The sequence below is a fragment of the Pleurodeles waltl genome, unplaced genomic scaffold (genome assembly GCF_031143425.1).
Source record: "Pleurodeles waltl isolate 20211129_DDA unplaced genomic scaffold, aPleWal1.hap1.20221129 scaffold_71, whole genome shotgun sequence".
Taxonomy (NCBI): Eukaryota; Metazoa; Chordata; class Amphibia; order Caudata; family Salamandridae; genus Pleurodeles; species Pleurodeles waltl.
In genome coordinates this window covers 1,881,418-1,908,021 of record NW_027150392.1, presented here as the reverse complement: position 1 = coordinate 1,908,021, position 26,604 = coordinate 1,881,418, and the positions used below count along the sequence as shown (strand labels likewise).

General features: G+C 45.8%; 1 protein-coding gene across 1 annotated transcript in view; it reads left to right on the top strand.

Annotated features, from left to right (window-relative positions):
- Positions 1–3,264: 3,264 nt before the first annotated feature.
- Positions 3,265–26,604, top strand: part of LOC138280280 (CD5 antigen-like) — a 292,088-nt gene continuing 268,748 nt past the window's right edge. Inside the window, exon 1 of the mRNA XM_069219470.1 lies at positions 3,265–3,326. The gene's annotated coding sequence lies outside the window, so the exon portion shown is untranslated. The remainder of the gene's footprint in view (positions 3,327–26,604) is intronic.

The window sequence follows — 26,604 nt, the reverse complement described above, 5'->3', positions numbered from 1 at the left end:
CGACAAAGCAAAGGGGAGTGACCACTCCCCTGACCTGCACCTCCCCTGGGAGGTGCCCAGAGCTCCTCCAGTGTGCTCCAGACCTCTGCCATCTTGGAAACAGAGGTGCTGCTGGCACACTGGACTGCTCTGAGTGGCCAGTGCCAGCAGGTGACGTCAGAGACTCCTTCTGATAGGCTCCTTCAGGTGTTGTTAGCCTATCCTCCCTCCTGAGTAGCCAAACCCTCTTTTCTGGCTATTTAGGGTCTCTGCTTTGGGGAATTCCTTAGATAACAAATGCAAGAGCTCATCAGAGTTCCTCTGCATCTCTCTCTTCACCTTCTGCCAAGGAATCGACTGCTGACCGTGCTGGAAGCCTGCAAAACTGCAACAAAGTAGCAAAGACGACTACTGCGACCTTGTAACACTGATCCGTCCGCCTTCTCGACTGTTTTCCTGGTGGTGCATGCTGTGGGGGTAGTCTGCCTCCTCTCTGCACTAGAAGCTCCGAAGAAATCTCCCGTGGGTCGACGGAATCTTCCCCCTGCAACCGCAGCCACCAAAGAACTGCATCACCGGTCCTTTGGGTCTCCTCTCAGCATGATGAGCGAGGTCACTTGAACTCAGCAACTCTGTCCAAGTGACTCCCACAGTCCAGTGACTCTTCAGTCCAAGTTTGGTGGAGGTAAGTCCTTGCCTCCCCACGCTAGACTGCATTGCTGGGAACCGCGTGTTTTGCAGCTACTCCGGCTCCTGTGCACTCCTCGAGGATTTCCTTTGTGAACAGCCAAGCCTGGGTCCACGGCACTCTAACCAGCATTGCACAACCTCCTGAGTTGTCCTCCGGCGGCGTGGGACTCTGTTGTGTAGCTTCGGGTGAGCACCATTTCACTCCACTTTGTAGTGCCTGTTCCGGCACTTTTCCGGGTGCTGCTTGCTTCTGAGTGGGCTCCTTGTCTTGCTGGACGCCCCCTCTGTCCCTTCACGCAATTGGTGACATCCTGGTCCCTCCTGGGCCACAGCAGCATCCAAAAACCCTAACCGCGAGCTTTGCAGCTAGCAAGGCTTGTTTGCAGTCTTTCTACAGGAAAACACTTCTGCACAACTCTTCACGACGTGCGACGTCCATCCTCCAAAGGGAAAGTTTCTAGCCCTTGTCGTTCTTGCAGAATCCTCAGCTTCTACTGTCCAGTGGCAGCTTCTTTGCACCCACAGCTGGCATTTCCTGGGCATCTGCCCACTCCTGACTTGATCGTGACTTTTGGACTTGGTCCCCTTGATCCACAGGTACTCTCGTCTGGAAATCCATTGTTGTTGCATTGCTGGTGTTGGTCTTTCCTGCAGAATTCCCCTATCACGACTTCTGTGCTCTTTGGGGAACTTCAGTGCACTTTGCACTCACTTTTCAGGGTCTTGGGGTGGGCTATTTTTCTAACCCTCACTGTTTTCCTACAGTCCCAGCGACCCTCTACAAGGTCACATAGGTTTGGGGTCCATTCGTGGTTCGCATTCCACTTCTAGAGTATATGGTTTGTGTTGCCCCTATCCCTATGTGCCCCCATTGCATTCTATTGTAACTATACATTGTTTGCACTGTTTTCTATTGCTATTATTGCATATTTTGGTATTGTGTACATATATCTTGTGTATATTTGCTATCCTCATACTGAGGGTACTCACTGAGATACTTTGGCATATTGTCATAAAAATAAAGTACCTTTATTTTTAGTATATCTGTGTATTGTGTTTTCTTATGATATTGTGCAAGTGACACTAGTGGTACTGTAGGAGCTTCACTCGTCTCCTAGTTCAGCCTAAGCTGCTCTGCTAAGCTACCTTTTCTATCAGCCTAAGCTGCTAGACACATCTCTACACTAATAAGGGATACCTGGGCCTGGTGCAAGGTGTAAGTACCCCTTGGTACTCACTACAAGCCAGTCCAGCCTCCTAAACCGTGTGCCCAGGTCTGCGTGTGCTTGCTTCTGTGAATCTACTTGCGTCAGTATTTCACTCTATATTTATGTGTGAGCACGAGTGTGAGCCTGTGAGCCCGTGTGCCCAGGTCTGTGTGTGCTTGCTTCTGTGAATCTACTTGTGTCAGTATTTCACTCTGTATTTATGTGTGTGCACAAGTGTGAGCCCGTGTGCCTAGGTCTGTGTGTGCTTGCTTCTGTGAATCTACTTGTGTCAGTATTTCACTCTATATTTATGTGTGAGCACGAGGGTGAGCCCGTGTGTCCAGGTTTGTGTGTGCTTGCTTCTGTGAATCTACTTGTGTCAGTATTTCACTCTATATTTATGTGTGAGCACGAGGGTGAGCCCGTGTGCCCAGGTCTGTGTGTGCTTGCTTCTGTGAATCTACGTGTGTCAGTATTTCACTCTATATTTATGTGAAAGTACGAGTGTGAGCCTGTGTGCCCAGGTCTGTGTGTGCTTGCTTCTGTGAATCTACTGTCAGTATTTCAATCTATATTTATGTGTGACCATGAGTGTGAGCCAGTGTGCCCGTGTCTGCGTGTGCTTGCTTCTGTGAATCTACTTGTGTCAGTATTTCACTCTATATTTATGTGTGAGCACGAGTGTGAGCCCGGGTTCCCAGGTCTGCGTGTGCTTACTCCTGTGAATCTACTGTGTCAGTATTTCACTCTATATTTATGTGTGGGCATGAGTGTGAGCCTGTGTGCCCAGGTCTGTGTGTGCTTGCTTCTGTGAATCTAGGGTCAGTATTTCAATCTACATTTATGTGTGAGCACGAGTGTGAGCCTGTGTGCCCGGGTCGGTGTGTGCTTGCTTCTGTGAATCTAGGGTCAGTATTTAACTCTATATTTATGTGTGAGCGCGAGTGTGAGCCTGTGTGCACAGGTGTCTGTGTGCTTGCGTCTGTGAATCTACGGTCAGTATTTCACTCTATATTTATGTGTGAGTACAAGTGTGATCCTGTGTGACTGGGTCTGTGTGTGCTTGCTTCTGTGAGTCTACTTGTGTCAGTATTTCACTCTATATGTATGTGTCAGTACTGCTTCTGGTTGCTGCATCTGCCTGTATTTCTGCTTGGGTTTGCTTCTGTTTATATTTAGGTTTATGTACAGTCAGAAAGCATGTAACTTGCGTTTTCTCAGGTGAAGAGGTGGTAAAAGGTGGGTGGAGAGTGGGTGGAGAGTAAGTGGAGTCTACTGCAAACCAGACTATACACAATCAGTTGCCTTGTTTTTCTCTCTTCAGAGCTACAAGTTAATGATTAGAAGTGGTTTGTTCATCACCATTCTAACTGGATAAATATTCTACTTGATCTACGCCAGCAGACAAGAAACACAGCTCTTTCCTGGACGTGTCTGTGAATCCAGACGGTAAGTAAACTTTATTTCACTACCTGAGGAGACAGCTGAGTTAAAGACTGTTAACTCCAGGCAGTTTGTGTATTTCATCCTCTGTAGTGGGGAATCTGTGACAGTGATTAGACGAGAAATTCTAAATAGTGAGTTTCTTGTTTTGGGCAGCACAGTCACTGCTGGTTTGATTTACTCAAGAAATAGAGGTGAGGTCAAAAGTCCTAGTCCTCCTCAATCACAAACTCCCCAGATTGTCCACCCTGCGGACTATGTTCTGAATCAGACCTTGAAATGATGAGTTTATTTCACATGTTTTTGTAACATTTGTTTTTCTCATGGGACTGCTTCGGTGGAAGATTACATGAAGGACATCTGCAGTATGTTTGTGATCCTAAGGCGTCGCTGTTGTGCTAGGCAATCAAACACAGAATCTAAGTTATTTACTTTATTTGTTGTGAATGTTATAGTTAGCTCAGAGGTTACATCCAAAAGGCATTTTTGTTTGTTTTCTTAATAACGTTGGTACTGTTTTTCGTATTCCAAAAAGATGCATCCACTTTGAGATTTTCATAGCAGGTTTCATGTTGCAGCTGCTATTAGTCAACTCGGTGGACAAGCAGAAAGCCGGAGAAAAATGAAAAAGCCATAATAAAAATACTAGAGTGGTCGAGGGTCTAACAAAGAAAACTATTTCTTTCATAGCAGGGTGACAGCCAGAGGGCAAACTGGTTTTCTTAAGAAATGGGAAAAGGTATGGGATACTTTTTTTAATGTGACAGATTACTAAGGGAGAGTGGTTCCCCCTTTCTTAACACCCAAACTCCCCGAAGAAGGGCCCTGCAGTACCTTCCTTCTGCTCCCAGAGCCAAAAGCAAAAAGCAAAAGGGACAGGGTTAACCTACCTCGATCCCCAGGCCTTGTTTGGTCCCCCAAGGGACTGTGTCAGCAAAAAAGTAATGATTAAACATATACTTGTGTTGCTACATTTGCAGATCCTATACCGGCTGGTAGAACCCAGAGAGTTGACAGGTTTTATGAATCGTGGATAAAAAAAGTAGAAACAAGTATTTAGGGTGCTGTTGAAGTGCTTGGCCAACAGCCCCACATGGGCACTGGCCACACATGGTTGGTTGGGAGAAGGCCAGTCCCTACAGCCGATCCCTTCTGTGCATTGCCAAATCCCATGCACAGTGGGGGATGGCCACCTTTGCAATTTGGGATACTGGGTCTGGCAACAGGGCATGTTCAATGGTCAACTTATGTTGTAACAAGATTGTGGCTGTGTGCATTGGGGGTTGGCTGTCCCTGAACTGTTAAAAGCTGCTCTGGCCAGACATCAAACTCTACAGCCAATCCCTGGTGCCGGAAGAGAGGTTGTGTGGAGTGTGGAGTGCATAGCCTGGCCTGAGGCCAAACCACGTGGGCAAGCAAAGATCTTAACATTGCACAATAGGCTTGGCCACCAATATAGGGTGGGTTACAGGGTACAGCCTGGGCTTTGCAGCCAACCGCCATTGCCCAAAGCCAAGCACAATACACTGTAGGGATTTGCTGCCCCCCACAGGTTGGGTGCCCACAGAAAGACAGGCACAGGGCTTGGCCAGAGTACAGGTCCTGCATCCAACCTTCCACTATGCATGCAAAAGGATGTGCATAGAAGGTGGTTGGGAGCCCATCGAGGTTGGGCACAGTTTGAACAAGAGGGTTGGGCACATGGTTGAGTTTGATTATGATAAATAAGCACATTTATGCACTAAAAAAACAAGTGTTAATATAAAATTATAATTAGTATAATTAGGTATGTGAATTAAATCTTAACATATATAAAAATAGTAAATCTCTGAAAATATGAAAGGTTAAAGTGACTGTAGGAAAGTACCATCTTGCCTGGCATGTTACCCCCAAATTTCACTGTATATATGTTGTTTTAGTTGTATGTGTCACTGGGACCCTGCCAGCCAGGGCCCCAGTGCTCATAAGTGTGCCCTGTATGTGTTACCTGTGTGATGACTAACTGTCTCACTGAGGCTCTGCTATCCAGAACTTCAGTGGTTATGCTCTCTCATTTCTTTCCAAATTGTCACTAAGAGGCTAGTGACCAATTTAACCAATTTACATTGGCATACTGGAACACCCTTATAATTCCCTAGTATATAGTACTGAGGTACCCAGGGTATTGGGGTTCCAGGAGATCCCTATGGGCTGCAGCATTTATTTTGCCACCCATAGGGAGCTCTGACAATTCTTACACAGGCCTGCCACTGCAGACTGAGTGAAATCACGTCCACGTTATTTCACAGCCATTTACCACTGCACTTAAGTAACTTATAAGTCACCTAAATGTCTAACCTTTACCTGGTAAAGGTTGGGTGCTAAGTTACTTAGTGTGTGGGCACCCTGGCACTAGCCAAGGTGCCCCCACATTGTTCAGGGCAAATTCCCCGGACTTTGTGAGTGCGGGGACACCATTACACGCGTGCACTATACATATGTCACTACATATGTATAGCGTCACAGTGGTAACTCCGAACATGGCCATGTAACATGTTTAAGATCATGGAATTGTCACCCCAATGCCATTCTGTACCCGGGTCTGTGCTAGAAACTCGGGGGATAATGGAATTGTCTCCCCAATGACCCGGCTTATGCCTGTGGATTTCCAGCGGTAGGAACCGCCATGAAATCCATGGCGGTAAGCACTATCAGTGCCAGGGAATTCCTTCCCTGGCACTGATAGGGGTCTCCCCCTATCCCCCCACCCCACCCCGAGTCCCTCCCCTATACCCCCCACTACCCCTGCCACCCCGCAAAGGTGGCAGGGCCCCCCTCCCCACCCCGACCCCCAACATCACATAACTCACACACACATGACACGCACGCAGGCACCACCAACACACACACGCACACACACCGACACACATGCCTACATCCACACACACAGTCAGGCACGCACACCCATGTACAGACATACACGCACACATCCATACAGACATACATACGGACATACAAGCACTCATTCCCAAAACAGGCAACACCCCCGCAAGCATACACGCACTCACACACCCCGTCTACATACACAGACGCCCACCCCCATGCACCCACAAAACACACAACACCCCCACCCCCCCTCCCCTAACGGACGATCGACTTACCTGTTCGACAATCCTCCGGGAGGGGACGGGAGCCATGGGGGCTGCTCCGCTGACACCACACCACCAACAGAACACCGCCGCGCCGAATCACAGGACGTGATTCACTGGGCGGTGTTCTGTTGGCGTGGCGGTGGAGTTAGAGCAACCTCCACTTCCCCGCTGCCCGCCAGTATGGCTGTTGGCGGCTCTCCGTCCTAAAAAGGTATTAGGACTTTTTAATGCTGTATCCCACTGAAACATTTCTTTCATACACTGATGATTAATACTGGGCCTACTGGCTAGATGGCCTGTTGGAAGTCTAGACCACATAGTAAAATAAATGAATATTGCAAATGTAACAAACATGGGGAAAAGGTACAGACTGAGTTGTGTAATTTTCTTTTGCAAAAGATGAAAAATCAATGAAATGCACAAAAAAATAATAATAACTAGGCCACTACTTTAAGTCAAGGCCACGAATTAAAATGAAATTTACTTATCAAATTAAAGTACAAAGAAATACTGGTGCATGCCAAGCAAACAAACAACACCCTTATACAATAGCATTGAAATTACTTGTGTGATAGCACAAAAGCAAAGTCCTTAAATCCAAACATTTATATACAGGAGTCAAAGAGAGTGATCCTACCACCTCGAAATACAAATACAAATGAAAAGTGACCAGGAAATGGAAAAAGCAATAAAGGAGCCTGCTGGGAGTAGGCTGCTGTGGGACACTTTCTTCCTGTTGGAAAAAAAGTTTAAAAAAAAGCCTTCTCACACTAAAAAAACAACATAAACGGTCCTTTTGGAGAAAAAAATCCACTCGAAAATCTATTTTTGAGTATTTTTAGCTGCTTAGAAAATATACTAGAGGTGCATTCGCACTTGCAAATCTTGTGTGAGCTCGCGAGCAGCCTTAGAATATATTGGCACGAGCGAGCGCCAAAAACAAATCTTTTGCGTATGAACAAAAAATATATATCTCTGCCTCGCACCGGAATTCGGAAAGTCTGCGCAACTTCTCGTCGTGCGAAGTCCCCGAATTCCAAGAACTCCGCCAGCAGAGAGGAGTTTTGCACCCAGGCATATAAATAATCACAAAAAGCACACTTTCTGGACCAAGAGCTAGTTGTTTGCTAAATTTGGAGTAATTCCATCGAGCTGTTCGGGCTGTAGTCGTGTCTAAAATCTTTATAGGAATCATTTGTTATTATTATTATTATCCAGTATTTTCACTGTCACCCACGTCTTGCTGTAAAGGCTCCTAATGGCTCTCATAAGATGTTCCAGGATGTCCCAGTTATGCAGCTTCTGCCAGAGTCTCAATCTGTCCACTTTGTTGAATGCAGTCTCCCTTAATAAATAACACAACAAGTGGAGTATTGTAGGAAAGTACCATCTTGCCTGGCATGTTACCTCCATATTTCACTGTATATATGTTGTTTTAGTCTATGTGTCACTGGGACCCTGCCTGGCAGGGCCCCAGTGCTCATAAGTATGTGCCCTGTATGTGTTCCCTGTGTGATGCCTAACTGTCTCACTGAGGCTCTGCTGACCAGAACCTCAGTGGTTATGCTCTCCCTGCTTTACAAATTTGTCACTAACAGGCTAGTGACTAAATTTACCAATTCACATTGGCATACTGGTACACCCATATAATTCTCTAGTATATGGTACTGGGGTACCCAGGGTATTGGGGTTCCAGGAGATCCATATGGGCTGCAGCATTTCTTTTGCCACCCATAGGGAGCTCTGACAATTCTTACACAGGCCTGCCATTGCAGCCTGCATGAAATAACGTCCACGTTATTTCACAGCCATTTACCACTGCACTTAAGTAACTAATAAGTCACCTATATGTCTAACCTTCACCTGGTGAAGGTTGGGTGCAAAGTTACTTAGTGTGTGGGCACCCTGGCAGTAGCCAAGGTGCCCCCACATCGTTCAGGGCATATTCCACAGACTTTGTGAGTGCGAGGACACCATTACATAAGTGCACTACACATAGGTCACTACCTATGTATAGCGTCACAATGGTAACTCCGAACATGGCCATGTGACATGTCTAAGACCATGGAATTGTCACCCCAATACCATTCTGGCATTGGGGTGTCAATTCCATGTTCCTCTGGGTCTCTAGCACAGCACCCGGGTACTGCCAAACTGCCTTTCCGGGGTCTCCACTGCAGCTTCTGCTGCTGCTGCCAACCCCTCAGACAGGTTTCTGCCCTCCTGTGGTCCAGGCAGCCCTGGCCCAGGAAGGCAGAACAAAGGATTTCCTCTGTGAGTGGGTGTTGCACCCTCTCCTTTTGGAAATAGGTGTGAAGGCTGGGGAGGAGTAGCCTCCCCCAGCCTCTGGAAATGCTTTGATGGGCACAGATGGTGCCCATCCCTGCATAAGCCAGTCTACACTGGTTTAGGGATCCCCCAGCCCTGCTCTGGCGTGAAACTGGACAAAGGAAAGGGGGTGCCCAGAGCTCCTCCAGTGTGTCCCAAACCTCTGCCATCTTGGAAACAGAGGTGTTTGTGGCACACTGGACTGCTCTGATTGGCCAGTGCCAGCAGGTGACGTCAGAGGCTCCTTCTGATAGGCTCTTACCTCTCTTGGTAGCCAATCCTCCTTCCTTGGTAGCCAAACCTTCCTTTCTGGCTATTTAGGGTTTCTGCTTTGGGGAATTGTTTAGATAACGAATGCAAGAGCTCACCAGAGTTCCTCTGCATCTCCCTCTTCACCTTCTGCCAAAGGATCGACCGCTGACTGCTCAGGACGCCTGCAAAACCACAACAAAGTAGCAAGACGACTACTAGAAACCTTGTATCACCTCATCCTGATGGCTTTCTCGACTGTTTCCAGGTGGTGCATGCTCTGGGGGTAGCCTGCCTCCTCCCTGCACCAGGAGCTCTGAAGAAATCTACCGTGGGTCGACGGAATCTTCCCCCTGCTAACGCAGGCACCAAAAGACTGCAACACTGGTCCTCTGGGTCCCCTCTCATCCTGACGAGCGTGGTACCTGGAATTCAGCAACTCCGTCCAAGTGACTCCAACAGTCCAGTGACTCTTCAGTCCAAGTTTGGTGGAGGTAAGTCCTTGCCTCCCCATGCTAGACTGCATTGCTGGGTACCGTGTGTTTTGCAGCTGCTCAGGCTCCTGTGCACTCTTCCAGGATTTCCTTCGCGCACAGCCAAGCCTGCATCCCCGACACTCCTTCCTGCAGTGCACAACCTTCTGAGTTGTCCTCTGGCGTCGTGGGACTCCCTTTTGTGACTTTGGGTGGACTCCAGTTCACTTTCCTTCCAAGTGCCTGTTCAGGTACTTCTGCATGTGCTGCCTGCTTCTGTGAGGGTTCCCTGAGTTGCTGGGTGCCCCCTCTGTCTCCTTCTCTAAGTGGTGACACCCTGGTCCCTCCTGGGCCACAGCAGCACCCAAAAACCACTACTGCGACCCTTGCAGCTAGCAGGGCTTGTTTGTGGTCTTTCTGCATGGGAAGACCTCTGCAAGCTTCATTGCGACGTGGGACATCCATCTTCCAAAGGAGAAGTCCCTAGCTCTCTTCTTTCTTGCAGAACTCCAAGCTTCTTCCATCTGGTGGCAGCTTCCTTGCACCCTCAGCTGGCATTTCCTGGACACTTGCCCACTCTCGACACTGTCGCAACTATTGGACTTGTTCCCCTTGTCTTACAGGTACTCAGGTCCGGAAATCCACTGTTGTTGCATTGCTGGTGCTGGTTCTTCCTGCAGAATCCCCCTATCACGACTTCTGTGCTCTCTGGGGGTAGTAGGTGCACTTTACACCTACCTTTCAGGGTCTTGGGGTGGGCTATTTTTCTAACCCTCACTGTTTTCTTACAGTCCCAGCGACCCTCTACAAGCTCACATAGGTTTGGGGTACATTCGTGATTCGCATTTCACTTTTGGAGTATATGGTTTGTGTTGCCCCTCTACCTATGTGCTCCTATTGCAATCTATTGTAATTCTACACTGTTTGCATTACTTTTCTTGCTATTACTTACCTAATTTTGGTTTGTGTACATATATCTTGTGTATATATAACTTATCCTCATACTGAGGGTACTCACTGAGATATTTTTGGCATATTGTCATAAAAATAAAGTACCTTTATTTTTAGTACTTCTATGTATTGTGTTTTCTTATGATATTGTGCATATGACACCAGTGGTATAGTAGGAGCTTTACATGTCTCCTAGTTCAGCCTAAGCTGCTTTGCCATAGCTACCTTCTATCAGCCTAAGCTGCTAGAAACACCTCTTCTACGCTAATAAGGGATAACTGGACCTGGCACAAGGTGTAAGTACCACTACAAGCCAGGTCAGCCTCCTACACTCAGTGCTTGCTGTTGTTTGTTTGACCATGTGGCTGGCAACCATATTGTGCATCCAGCCAGTGCGTTTTTGCCATAGGCATGCATGTGTTCTTTGTTTCCCATGCCTCCTTACTTGCCGTTGTTGTTTGACCACGTGGCCGGTAGCCCTTTTGTGCATCCAGCCAGTGTGTTTTTTTGCCATAGGCATACATGTGTTTTTTGTTCTCCATGCCTCCCTGCTCTCTGTTGTTTTTTGACCATGTGGATGGTAGCCCTTTTGTGTAGCCAGCCAGTATTCCTTTGCCATAGTCTTGCATATGTTCTTTGTTCCCTATGTCTTCTTGTTCATTGTTGTTGTTTGACCACACGGCAGCCATTTTGCGCATCCATCCAGTGTGCTTTTGCCATGGGCTTGCTTATGTTCTTTGCTCTCTATGCCTCTTTGCTTACTGTTGTTGTTTGACCACATGGCTGACGGCCATTTTGTACATCCAGCCAGTGTGCCTGTGCCATAGGCTTGCATGTGTTCTTTGTTCCATATGCCTCCTAGCTCGTTGTTGTTGTTTGGCTATGTGTCTGGCAGCCATTTTGAGCGTCCAGCCTGTGAGTTTTGCCATAGGCATGCAGGTGTTCTTTGTTCTCCATGCCTCCTTGTTCTATGTTGTTGTTTGACCATGTGGCTGGCAGGAATTTTGTGCATCCAGCCAGTGTGCCTTTGCCATAGGCTTGCAAGGATGGATGTGATATCAGTTGAATAAGTATTGAGGATCATTGTAGTATTTGTATGTTAAGAATATGATTTTGATCAACAGTGCTTATATTATAATATGTTGTTTTTGCATTTTTTATTTTGCACCACCTTGCCTCACAATAGGTTTCTTTCTTCCCATCCTTCCATACAAACATCGGCAATTATTGATCCTTTTGCAATGTAATATTTTATTTTATTTTTAAATTAATTTTTTAATTTTTTAATTTTTACTTTTTTTATTTTTTATTTTAGTATTTGTTATCTTAATTTTCTTAAATTTTTATTCTAGTTTTTTTTTTAATTACATTTTTCTATTTTTTAACATAATTATTCATTTATTTTTTCGCATTTTGCCTGGATCGATTCATCCACCATAGGCGCACAGGTATAATTCAATTTTCTTCTGGACACCCGGCTGTGGTGCACTGCAGACACATCAACATCATTCTTTTTTTTAATGATTATTTCATTTACCCATGCACCTCTCTGACTACCACAGTTGTCTTCTTTAGAATAGATGGACATAGAGCAAAGAGCTATATCTGTAGGTTGTGTTGCCTGATTTGAAGTGAAATTTCATGGTATGGTGGGGTGGTTTGACTTGACAATGTTTGGATAAATTGTTATTTATGATGTAAGTAACCAACCACACAAATATTGTCTTTGTCTGTACTATTTCAACCTGCATCAATAGCATGTTTCATTAACTACATGTTTTTTTGCCTTGGTGCTTTGATGTGTACAAGAGAAGAAGAGACATCACAAGCAGTACTGCCAAACAAAAGGCCTGTACAGTTACTTCAGTCCTCCACTCTCTTCCGCTTGTGCAGCTTAGTGTCACTGCCAACTGAGGGGCATATTTATACTCCGTTTGCGCCGATTGTGCGTCCAAAAATTTGACACACAATCAGCGCAAACGTTGCCCCGTAGTTAAACTCTGACGCCTGAGCCCGCGGACGACAAAATTCCGCCGTGTGTGTCATTTCTTGGATGCGGCAACCCGCCCTGCGTTAATGATATGCAGGGTAGGCGTTCCCGTCCAAAAAATGACGCAAACGGCCGTGCTTCGTATTTATGCTTCCGGGCAAAAATGACGCACAGCCGGGAGGCGGAGCCAGAAAATGACGCACAGCCCGATTTGCGTAAAAATTTAACACCTGGGTCAGGGCAGGCGTTAAAATGGGGCAAACACACCTGTATTTAATCAGAACACACAGAACAAACAGCAGAGCAGCAACAGGGAGCCATGGAGGTGATACTTATCCAGCGTGCACGCAGACGCAGAGCCCAGCAGCAACAACAGCAGCTACCACAACACCAGCAGGGACCCCAAAGGCAGCGCAGAAGGCAGGAGAGGATATTCCGCCCAAGAACAACCCTTCAGGGCCTCAGGGAACACAACATCATACAGAGGTACCGGTTGAACTGGCAGGCCACTCAGCAGCTGCTGCGAAGCATTGAACAGCAGTTGGCCCCCACTTTGGTGACACCCCACACCATACCAACATAAACAAAGCTGCTTGCCGTACTTCACATGCTGGCAAGTGGCTCATTTCAAACAACTGGTGCCCTGGTTGGCGGAATATCACAACCATCATTCTCCGCATTTCTGCCCAAAGTACTGGATGCCATCATTCGCCTGACACCCCACCACATCTGCTTCCCTAACACACTGCAGAAGCAGCAGGAAACTAAACAGGGGTTCTACGCAATCAGTGGCTTCCCACACGTCCTTGGTGCAATCGACTGCACACATGTACGTCTTGTGCCACCTGCTGCGACTGAACACCTCTACCGCAACAGGAAGCACACACATTCAATCAACGTGCAGGCCATAGTTGATCACCAAGGAATGTTCACAAACATCGTGGCTAAATATCCTGGGAGTGTCCATGACTCATTCATCTTCCGTCACTGCACCATCAACCAACACTTCCAGGATGGAGGGTAGGGCAATGGACTACTTGTTGGTAAGTACTAAAACCTACTTATTCACACACTGCACAGCAACCCTCTAAGACACACAACACATACACCACAACAGCAACATCTAGACAGGAACACACTGAGGTCCTGACATCACTAGCCATGTTTCGTAAGTCACCATTGAACTTGTCACACATTGGAATTTACTGTACAGCCTAATGTGAAGACATTAATGAGTGTGGTAGCCGAAATGTCACCTTGCAAATTGTAAGTGTCACAATGACCTTTACATTAATGCACTGCCTAAGTCTAAAGGTATGGGATGTCCAGGGTACTTTCATATGAACGTGCTAACAACACTTATAAATAAAACTCTACATTGAACTATCTACTCACCCCAAGTGAAGACACAAGGACACCTGTATCACAAGTCACAATGATAGGGAGGGCACACTGCACTGAAAATCACAAAACATAATGATGACAAACTGTTAGCAGACAAACACGTGCTCAGCCAAGGTAAAAACACAATGCAGATGGTATAGCCTACAAGTATAGGATGTCACATCAGTATACAAAAGAGTCACAGACAACACTAGACAACTACTGCCATGAACGGTCTTTTCAATAATGCAAGCTACATCAACATGATCCCATTGTTTTTTTCTTTCAGCTGATCAGGGGTATGGCATCCAGCCATGGCTAATGACACCATATGGCAACCCGAGTACTGCTGCAGAGCGGGCATACAACGATGCCCATAAGAGGACACGCAGCATTGTCGAGCGGACCTTTGGCATCCTCAAGTCAAGGTTCCGCTGCCTCAACATCACTGGTGGTAGCCTACTATATTCTCCCGAGATGGTCTGTAGGATCATACTAACATGTGCAATATTGCACAACATTCATGTCAAAAGGAACATTCCCCTCCTCGAACCAGACCCATACATGCCTGAAGACGAGGAAGAGGAGGATGCTGCCCTGCAACAGGAGGGGGAACAACCAAACATGGCTGCTGGAGTGTGTAGGCGCCAACAGATTGTAAATAATTTTTTTTCATAATTATCACCATCACCACTTACTGCACTATTGTAAATAAACACTGATAACAAGCACCACATCATGGTCTGGCCTATTCATTTCTGCACACCTTTAGCTTTAAATATCAGAAGAAGAATGTCGTCTCATGGAGCAATAATGATATAACAATCAGGACACAGAAAAACACACAACAAATCTAATGCCTATCATACAATGGTCACATACACACACAATGTAAATGACTGACATCCTGTACAGTTCACCTTTGAAGGGCAATAGCTGAGGACCACACATATGACACACATACATGTAGGAAACATGGTTCATCGCAGCAGATGGCACACAACTAAAACACCATCACTCAACTAGGGGAAAACAGGCCTCATACATCAGGCAGTTGACATGCTTATGCTTCAGGAACAGGAATGTATTACCAGACTCTTGGCAGCAGTAATTCCAACTACTTACAATCTTAGCAATGACTATCTGTCACTAGAGTTACACATAAGCAGAACATACACAGCACAAGTGCCACACATATGACAAGCATCCAGCACATCACATCCCATCTACATGTCAGGCCTTATCTAAAAACATTACACACACATGCGGCTGGTCACACCCCACCTGTCTGAAGAGGTCCCTGGAATCCTGATATGTGTACACTGAGATTCCCTCATCTACATACACACACTCACAAGAGTCATCCAGTGTGCCACACCCTTTCCTATGCCTACCATTGTCATAGTACCATCTCACTGCATGGAACTCAGCTCATATAATACACTGGCTTGGAGTTTTTAAGGCCTGGTATCACCTGTAGATTGATTCTCGTGTGAAAGATACTGTAGGCTATTTTTCAGCAAATCTCATCCGACAGGACTAGTGAGACACTGATGGAGGCTACACCAGTGATCCCCTCCATGCACACCACCCAAATGTACATGCCCCATCCATGCTGATGCCTCCTACAGCATAGATGTTGACATTTGGGCAATTACATCATTAAGCATTGCTACTAATGTTGCTGTGTAACACTTTATCAGGGTTCATGTGTCACCTTCAAGACAACACAGGACATACACAGTGTGACATGTCAACTGTCTACTCCTCCCTCTGACCAGTCCTAGTCAGACCACTGATCATGTAATTTGTGAAAGAGCTGGCTCCTGATTGACCCAGCATCCTGTCAGCCTGACTGGCACCTGTCTGTGGGTCACCCTAAAGATACCTGGGGACAACCTATGGACCACACTTGCTGTCCAAAACCTCTTGTACCTCAGAGAATAATTTGTCATTTGCCTCATCAATGTATACTCAAATACAAAGTATTGCATCATCTGACTGTTATTTGTATCATATTTGTGACAGTGCCCTTGAATAGCTAAATCATGGACCTTCTGTTGTCTGGGCCTCATTAATGCCTAAACTACAAAGTGTGACAGTGTACCTGGACCATAGCGTTTGATGATGTACGTGGCCTCCAGCAGAACCAGCAACCTCAGATAATGTCCATGAAAAGTCAACACATATGAGGACCCTGACAGTTCACACACTGAGTTACATTGTTCAAATAATAGAGATGAGTCGGTGTGCTGAATACCAACCATTTACTTCTGCACAGAGGCTATGATATTTCCTGATACATTACCATCCACAGAGGCCAACTTCAGTACAAATGTTGCAATGACACATGCCGGATCCAGACACCTGAGACATTCTCTCACTCAGCACACCAAGGTTGCCCAGTTGAAAGTCTCATTACACGTCTTCAGTGACAGGGTGGGACCATCCACGTGTAGGTTACCATGTCCTCAATGACTTTACTCACATTTAGCTACAAACGATACTCATTAGATACACGATTAGCTGCCACTAACTCATGATGAGACGTGGACGTTACAGTGACAACATACACCTTAATAGTTGATACTGGATCAATATTGGACCACACACATGTACATGTACCATCCAATCAACAAAATGGTTGCAAGCAGCCTATCACAGTAGTGTCCCAGTTGTAACCTAGCAGGAAGAATGAAACATGCCACTAAACCAGGTAATGCATAAAGGGCCACCTACATCAACAACCTATTTGCTATCATGACATAAGGAACGTTGAGAATTTGCTATTAAATCAATGCTAAATGGTATGTAAGAATTCTCCAAAGAATCAATAGGGCAAACGTCAAATGGGCAAATGGGATTACAGATTAGCAAACAGGGAATCATACCCAATTTGCTTCCATTGGCCTGCTGCCAATGGTTTTGCATTACTGAATTTGGGAAAACCTTGGATAAAGTTGCAAGTCAGGAACAGCAAACCCCAGGGTGCTGGGGGCCTGAGTCCCCCTCTGCTGCACCCCAAATATACATTTTGTATGCACATGTGAAGCACACACATGCATAAGGCGCATGTGTGCCCTACATGTCAATAGTGAAACACATTTTAGATACATTAACTCCTAATTAGGACATGGTTACCCCTAAAAAAATTATTAGGCTACAATTGCACTACCTAATTGGACTTTATGCAATTTGGAATAGCTTGATACACGTGGACACAATTTTCCTAAGGAATACATCCACGTATCTCTTTGATATTTTGAAATTAGCAATCAGCAATTGCCTACATATGTGCACAATTATGAGTAATATCCATTCTGGCCAATCATTACTATTGCACTGTGAATACCTTCTATACATCCTATAAGGGACATTTGCTATAGCTAACCCCAAAGTTTATCACTTAGCACCGTTTGGTCATGCCAAAATCCATTTCTCATTTGGACAAATGAAATATATATTTGTCATAATGCGTCATATTTTCACGCATACAGCTTGTGCGCCATAATGTTTGACGCACAGGAGTGCAGATAATGCAGAGTCAAAAATATATTTCATAAATAGATATCATAATATCCTGCAAAACATGGCTGCCGTTTTTTTCCATTATGCGTCATATTTCCACGCATACAGCTTGTGCGTCATATTTTTTGACGCACAGGAGTGCAGATAATTCAGAGTAAAAAATATTTTTCATAAATAGATATCATAATTTGCTGCGGCTTCATTTTCACCTCTAGAACTGTAAAATATGCCGCAAACAAATAATATATCCCAATTATGAAAAATATTTTGACTCTGCATTATTTGCACTCCTGTGCGTCAAAAAATATGACGCACAGGCTGTATGCGTGAAAATATGATGCATAATGGAAAAAAACGGCGGCCATTTTATGCAGGATGTGATGTAACAGGATATCCTGTTTACAGAATCTATACAGTGGGTGTACTTTCACTTTCACTTTGCAGTCTCTGATTATTCTAGACTGTGTGGCTGTGTGCAAAGTGTTGTCCTGTGTATTAGTGCTTTTGTGTCCTGTGTGCCATCTCACTTGTTCTTGAGTCTGTGTTGTATACATTTGTCAAGTCCAGTGTTGCATATATTGTCTGTGGGAGTCTGTTGTGGGTACTGTGATATAGGGGATCGTTGGGCTCTTCTTTTTGTTAAGTTTTCTTTGTATTTCCCCGCTCTAACTTTCCCCATTTCCCCCTTTTCTTTTTTTCTACTACTTTTTCCTCTTTTTCAGTGCATCAATGTCTGGTAGGCCACGGCTTTCCAGGATGGGTGAGGAGGAATTGGGGGGGTTTATATGGCTTGTTTGCCATTTCCTCTCACTTATGCTGGAGGCTGGGGGTAGGGTGATACAGGGGTATCACACGGAGGCCCAAAAAGTCCGGTGGGGGAAGGTGCGCCATCACTTGGTGCGTCTATATGGTAGCCAACGGAATGATCATCAATTGAAGCACCGCTGGGCTGATCTGATCTCCAGGGAGCAAGATCTGCTGGACCACCTGGGAATCAGGATTGGTGGCCATGTTGGTGAGTACATATCATGTAAATGTGCACAATTTAAAGCTGTGTTGTGACATGTGATGATTGTTACCCAATCTGCCAGATAAGTAGCTGACTGTGTGTAATAGTAGGGAAACATACAGAGTAATTGATGCACTGAAGGATGACAAATGTTAGCAGTCAGGTAGCTCATGTTTTCCACACATACAGGTTGCTTGTAGCAGAATGTAATGTAGTGCCGCCTTTGTGTCAGACAAGCGACACAATAATGACGCAATCAGGACTCTAGAGGTCCTAATAGCCAGTGAAGTATGGATGTAGAAACATCATACCTACATATGTTTATGCTATAGCTAGACTGACATTTTTAAACCCTACATGATGCTGAAAATGAGTGCTGCATTCACGTCAATTGAAGTTAGCAATGTGGCCCACACATATGTCACATGTGTGTCTGGTCGGTGTGTAGGGAAAATGTTCATAGTAGTGCCATGCCTTGTTGTGATAAATGTGCTCCTTCACATTTAATTGTTACATGCCAGATCTGAGCATGAACCATATTTGTAAAGGACTCAGGTGCCCTCAGCTAACATATTAGACAGGTATTTATTGTCACTTGTGCCCAAATCATAATAGGGATGGCAGTCCAAAGGTATGGACTAGGGTACAAACATCTATGTTTGGTGCCAATCACCATTGTTTGGACACATCAATGTATGAAACCGTAACAACATGAGGTATTGCCAAAGTACCTGGCCCTCTGTACCATGTACCTATCTGTCACATATGTGTCATGACCACGTAGGCTGTTTGACAGGTCAGGCAGTCCTCAAGTAACCAGCTTTTGGGTGTCTCTCTTGGATGCACATGATGAGATGAATGCACACCTATATTGTTGCTGCATACTAATGGAGATGCATCTTTGCCACCACATGACAGTCCGGGCCACTGCATGTGTGTAGACGTGTGTGTAACTGTAGTAGGAGACTCATCCTATGTAAATGTTGTGCATGAATAATTCCATGCAGTATGAGCATGTGTGAAAGTGTTTCATTACTCATGTCATATTATCACATTGTGTTTGTATTTGAAATTGTTTGTCAGTGCACGGATTCTGAGTATATTCTTCCTTCCATGCTTTACAGGTGGACCTGCACCGTACACAGTGGGAGAGGTGGCTCGTTTTGAGGACCCCGACACCTACAGTGAGTGTTGCATATGTGGTATGTTTTGTGTTTGCTGGTGATGTGTGATGGACTACTGTGTGTTGAACACATTGCAAGGTTTGATGCGCTGCCCAATCATTAGTCTTGTTCCATTATTTTGGGTTTCAGTTATCACTTCATTTTGAGTTGACCTATGCTTATCCATTTGTCTAATTTTGGGTCTGTAGGCCATTCCTGTAGGGCCCGCTATGGGAAATGGGGTGAGTCATGTGGAATACACTATTTAATGTCAGAGTTGCACTGGGACTCGTCTCGGACTGAGTCTGCATGTCAGACTGACATTCTCCCAGATAGCTTCTGCAAATGGCTTGTCTGAAATCTGCTGCTTCCCTAGTAACCGATGTACTGAGTACACTGTAGGTTGGATCTTCCGGGGGCATGTACTTCCACAAGTTGTACTAGAAGTGTGTGGGACTAGAGTGCAACGGCCTAGGTGTGCATGCTATTCATGATCATGGGTGTTCTTGCTCCTTTGTGTCTGTAGAAAAATATGCCTCACTGGAAGTATGTGATGTTGGCCTAGGTCAGTACATTTTGACATGTGCGGACCTTGGATAGGACAAGGTTTAGCTGACTCCAATTTGTTGATAGCCCTTCACTGGTGGTGTGTGTGTGGAGGCAAAAACATGTTGAGGTTTCTATCCACTCCTGGGTGTGCATCTATTTTGGGATTGTTGGTTGTTCTTCCCACCCCCCCCTCAAATACAGGCATGTGTTTGGAAATAGGGTACCTAGGACTGAAGCAACCAGTATGTTACACATACTTGTGAGCATTTGAAAATTTGTTTTGAACCTAGTGTACACACTCGGTTATGGCACATGAGTTCTATACTAGCGAATCCTATTACAAATTGCAGATCTTGTGGTTTTTGATTGTTATCACATACACTGACATATGTAGTCCAGGCAATAGGCAGAGGAGGTGCAGCATGATTGTTGGCTGCATTTGTAATTTTTATGATGACAAGTTTTTGCTGATGTTACCCATCATGTAGATTATTGTATATGCTATGTGTGAGATGACCTTTGTATGCAGGCTTCCCATGTACTTCCTCTGAGACTTTCAATTATCTATATGGTGATATGAGCTGTTACAACTACAGTAAGTGTATTTTCCGATTGTCCACTTGTGCTATTCCACACAATGCAGTTCCTATGGTAAATAGTTGCCCTTTCTCTTCACAGCTGCAAACATGAGTGCCGCACAGAGGCATGAATTTGAGAGGTGGGCCATGAGGTACCGACACATCCTGCAGGTGCAGTCGGAGTTCCGACGGATGGCCCGAAAATACCAGTCAGATCGGGCGTCCGGAGCATGGTGGGCTTCACCACAGGGTGGCCCAACGTTGCCCACTACAGCTACCACAACCACTGGTTCTCCCCAAGTGGCCCCAGCCACGGCGGGGACAGTTGTCCCTGTCTCTGCAGCACAACCAGGACCCAGCATTATGACAGCTGCAGGACAGTGCAGTGGGCTAGGCTCAACACCCACACAGAGCACCTCTGCCGGGACCCAGACAGCAGCAGCACCTCCAATTGACCCTGCAGCATTCCAGGCTTTGGAACGCAAAATGGACAAATTTATGAGGAAGGTGGACAAGCTGAGCCAGGATGTGGCCTACATCAAGAAGCGGGTCAGGTCTATCAGGCGGACCCTCCGGAGGGCCAACATCTAGGACTGATATGGTCAATTTACATTATTCCCTCCCCTCCCTCCTCTTTCCTTGTTATCATGATTAGTGGGCTTGGGGGATTAGTGTTAGGTTAGTATAGGTTGTTAGCTTAGTTAGTGTTAGGGAGGAGGGTGGGGGGTCCTTATTCTTTCTACTTTTCATTATTAAGTGTGTGGGGGTCAATGTTGGGGTTCCTGTGTGTTTAGAAAAAAAAATATATATACAAAAAAATATATGATTGTTTAGGATAGTATAGTATGTGTGTAGGTTAGTATGTGTTGTCCTGCATGTGTCCTGTCTCATAATGGTGGGTGGGGGGTTGATGTTTAGATCGATTCGTTATATGTGTAGAGTAAGTTTAGCTTAGGTTAGTTAGGGACAGTTGTGGGTAAGGAGTAGTCAGGTTAGATTAGTGTAGGTATGACTTTTCCCTTAGTTGCCTCTGGTGTGATTACTTATGAGTAAATATATAGTTAACCCTTTGCATTATGTGTTAACTGCTACTTGATCATGGCCTTGCCATCAGTGTAGGTGATTGTTGTTCTATGACATTTGTGTCCTATGCTACAAACCAAAGAAAACAGAGGTTTAAAATGGCAGCTACCCCTGTGCTAACTTGGTAAGTATCCACCATTTGATAGAACCACCATTTGGAGTTTACATGGATCACTTGGTATTGTGGGGAATTTTTTAGGTCGGACTGCAGTGTGATGTTCAGGGACATCTTTGAAGATGAGCTCTTGTTAACACTCTTGTCTTCTTGTCTTCATTACTGACATAGATCATTTGTGCAAAAAATCAGCATGATTACCTATTTGGAAGTTTACGCAGAAAGGTTGATTGATGCTCTGTTTAGTTGTGTTTGCTTAGACTGCATAATTCAATGTATTAGTATTGCATGGTGACAACATTTATCAGCCACCATTAGTTGACTTTGATTTCTCTTGATGAAGCATTATTCTGTCCAACACAGCATGATTGTGTGTGGTTTCTCCCTTCATCAGTTATTCTCCTCAGGATGGGCAGGCTATGATGCAATCCTGGCCACTACACAGATGTATCTGACTACATGATGTCAGGATAGTTGTATTGACAAGCTACATGGTTGTCACACAGGCACTTTTGTGTTATCTACTGCACAGTTGATGTGTCAAATTACACAGAGACATATTTGGTGTGCAAGTGCTATTTATTGATAGGTGCTGTAGTGCAATATGTACATTGTCCATGTTTGCTGAGTCCATTCTAGTGAAATCTTACATGGTGATCCTACAGAAGGGGTGTGGATAATGCTCCTGACATGCTGGGGTGATGTAACCGACAGTGCAGAGGGACAGGATTTGCCAATTGGTAGGAGAAAGACATTCACTGGCGATTCTGACAAGTTATACAGTGGTTAGCAGAACAGTCATTGAGTATAGTTGTAGTGAGACTGGCATTTGACAATACGTAGGACCTTGGTCGAAGTAGGCCATGGTGCAGGAACTAGTGCTTCCGGGTACTCTTCCTTGTGAATGTGATCTGTTCCATGTCTTTTTCTTCTGATGTGTGTGTTGCCTGCTTCGCCTTTGTTGTTGTTGGTTGTGAAGGGGCAACACACACCTCAGTGTTAGAAGACGTGGAGTCAGACATCCCGGTGGCTGCTCCGTGTGAAGTTCTTAAGGGCAGTACTGCAGCAAGGAGGGCCTGCTGGTTTTTGAGAATAGCAGCCACATCACGATGGTAGGCAGCCAGGTCGGCCCTGAGGGAGTCATGATTGCATTCGTGCATGCAGTGGAAAGTTTGGGGTGCGAGGTGTTGTGGCAACTCCCTTACTGCAGTGGTGAATTCCTTTACAGTTTCTTGTAGTCCTTACAGTATGGATGTTAGGGCTTGCATAGCTGCTGCCTGATCTGCAGATGACATCATGCACAAGCGCACCCCCTCAAGGCTGGCTGCCATATTTTGTATCCCCACCCGCACCTCCTTGGCCAGCTCCCGCTGTACTCCAACTACAGTTCTTTCAAAGCTGGTGCCAGTGTCGTCAGAGTCCTCAGCTGTATAGGAGCTGGCAGGTCTTGCAATTGGGGTGGTGGGTGGTTTTTCTGTGATGGCTGCTTGTTCTGTGCTCCTCCTTGTGACTGAAGGTGGGGTCTGGAGGGTTTCTAGGACCTTTTGGATGGTCTCCTGGGGAATGTTTATGGGCTCGTCATCCATCGAAATCTGGGACAGGCATATCGGCAGGAGATCCATCTTCCTCTGCAATGAAACAGGGTACAATTAGTGTGTCTGTGTTGTGACAATTTTGACGTAACATGCCTGCCTTTTGATGAATTCACTTTGTGATCTTGTTTAGTATTGGTATCTGCTGTCCTTCATATGGGCATTGTTATAGGCCTATGGCCCACCTGTGTGTCACATGTATGATATTGAGTTATCAGACATGTCTGCCTAATTCCCTCTAGGTTTTGCTTTATACCAAATAGAGAATAGCCACCTTTTTTGTCCTACTCGACCCTCCGTGTATATCCATTCTCATGGTGAGACCTTTCACTGGCTGTGGGTGTTCTGATGGTCCTGGCAGCACAATTGCCTCTCAGGACCTGCCCCAATCCCTGATTGTTCACATTGACTTAAATTTAATTGACATGTAGCATATCCTATGCATGGCAATGTTATGATGTGATATGGATGTTGATATTGTTAATGTGTCCTGCTGATGTTGGGTAATGTGTGTTACATTAGATTGCCCTGATTATCGTATCAGTGTCCTATTTCCCCCTCTGACTGTGCAGGTGTATTTCAGTGACCAGTACCATGTGTCCCCTCCTCAATGCTGTTGTCTGAGCAGTATGACTTTTGTGATGTTGCCTTGTTTGCCAGGCACAGGATGGACCCTGACATATGCAGCATGGGTGTGTCCTTAGTGCTGTGTCGCTCCTATTGCTGTTTACATTGGCTGATGTTTGCGGCAACTATGGGCATTGACATTTGAGTGTACTGGGGGCTTTGTCTTGGCTCAGGAGATTGTTGCAGATGTCATCCTCACCCCCTAATTTAGGTATGTATGTTCCATGGGGAGGTTACTGCCATTGGCTACTATAGCTGCACACAGATCAGAGGTGGTAGTGGCAACTGTTGTTGCAGTTACATTGCAGTTGTTGTTTTGGCTAGAGGATTACTGATAGGGCCCTAGTTAATGTAGGAGATATGTTGGCTGACGAGTGCCAGGATGTAAGTTTGACGTAGTGGCCTTCCGTCCTGTCGAGGCTTTCCCTTTGCTCCATTGTTGGCATGACAGCATGCCCCCATGGGACTGTTGTTGATGTAGTGTAATGTTGTGCCCCAGCTTCTGTTTGTGCAGGCCATGCCTCACTGCAGTACACCTTTACCCATGCCACTCCATGTATATGATGACTTACATGCAATGTGTAGTCGGTATTTCCCCCCGCTCACAGTTGACATTATTGCACTTTAATTCCCCATGCGACTTACCCTGCATGTGCGTTGTCTCGTGGTAGTCTGCACTGTCCTGTCCTTGAATCCCTGTGACGATCTCCTCAGGGATGACGGCTGCGACCATCTCCATGTGGTCCAGGGCCTCCTGGTGTGCTGGACTCCCACCTCCAGTCTGCAGTGCAGCCTTCCTGTTCCTGGCCATTTTTTCCTTTGTCCTACGTTTGCAGTCATGCCAACGTTTCTTACACTCAGTGACTGTCCTGCGTGCTTCTGCCACACTGTTGATCTTGTCAACAATTTGTTGCCATATGACCTCTCTCCTACTGATTGGCAACTTAGAGGTGATAAACAGTTGGTGCTGGTGTTCCGTCACCTCTTTAACCAGGATTTCCTGCTCCTCTGCACTGAAGCAACACTTTCTTTTTTTTCTATATATGTCCTGGTTCTTGTATGGATCGTCCTGGCTGGTTCCTGCTCTGTTGTCATCTTCCTGGGGTCTGTAGTGGCATCTGGGATCCATTTTGGCGCTCCTCTGCTGAAATGGCAGTGTTTGCGGGTATTTTTGACGCTATTGCGTCGAAAAAAACGGCACATATCCGGGTTGCGGTGTCGTAAATCGACCCACAGTCATTTACGCCACATTAACGTCATTTTCCTTTACGGCTTGACGCCGTGATGTGCGTAAAAAAAATGACTCCCACCTGGTGATTGCGCCGCCGTGCGTCAAAGTATAAATTTGACGCCCGCACGGCGCTATGAAATGGCGTTAGCCGGCGGTAAAATTTTTGACGCAAAACTGCGGCAGTGCAGTTTTGCGGCAAAAAGTATAAATATGGCCCTGAAAGCTTTAAGATGGCCCTCAAGAAAGTTGCTTCCAAGACAGTGAGAAGAAGCAGCTTTCCAACAGTGGCGTGCCAACCACAGACGTGTGCCTGCTACATTGGCTTCCGGGGAGGAACCTGGGAGCAGCACTCCCCCATCAACAACACCTCCCCAGCCTAAGCCCAAGACCATGTCTGTCAGTGATGCAGCCACTGAAATAATGGCAATGCCAACGAGCAGTGACGTTGAATTGGATTTGTCCCTTTCACAAAGTAACACCCAATTGTTTCAGGAATCTGAGCAAAGTGGACAGCAGCTTCAGCCAGCAACAGTAGATCTTCCTGACGTTGGAGCAGAACAGGAGGTCAAGTTTCCTGCCGCGCAAGAACCTCCTCTTTTACAATCATTGGCTCCCAGATCTCCAGCAAGGAAAAGGAAGGGTACTACTCCACCATCTTTTCCAAGCACCACTTCTGATGATAATGATAGGGACATGGAGTAGACCCCGGCTGAGTCTGGGGTCTACTCCATGTCTACGCATGTTACATGGCCATGTTCGGAGTTACCATTGTGACGCTATACATAGGTAGTGACCTATGTATAGTGCACGCGTGTAATGATGTCCCCGCACTCACAAAGTCCGGGGAATTTGCCCTGAACAATGTAGGGGCACTTTGGCTAGTGCCAGGGTGCCCACACACTAAGTAACTTTGCACCCAACCTTCACCAGGTGAAGGTTAGACGTATAGGTGACTTATAAGTTACTTAAGTGCAGTGGTAAATGTCTGTGAAATAACGTGGATGTTATTTCACTCAGGCTACACTGGCAGGCCTGTGTAAGAATAGTCAGATCACCCTATGGGTGGCAAAAGAAATGCTGCAGCCCATAGGGATCTCCTGGAACCCCAATACCCTGGGTACCACAGTACCATATACTAGGGAATTATAAGGGTGTTCCAGTATGCCAATGTGAATTGGTGAAATTGGTCACAAGCCTGTGAGGTTCTGGTTAGCAGAGCCTCAGTGAGACAGTTAGTCATCACACAGGGAATGCATACAGGGCACATACTTATGAGCACTGGGGCCCTGACTGGCAGGGTCCCA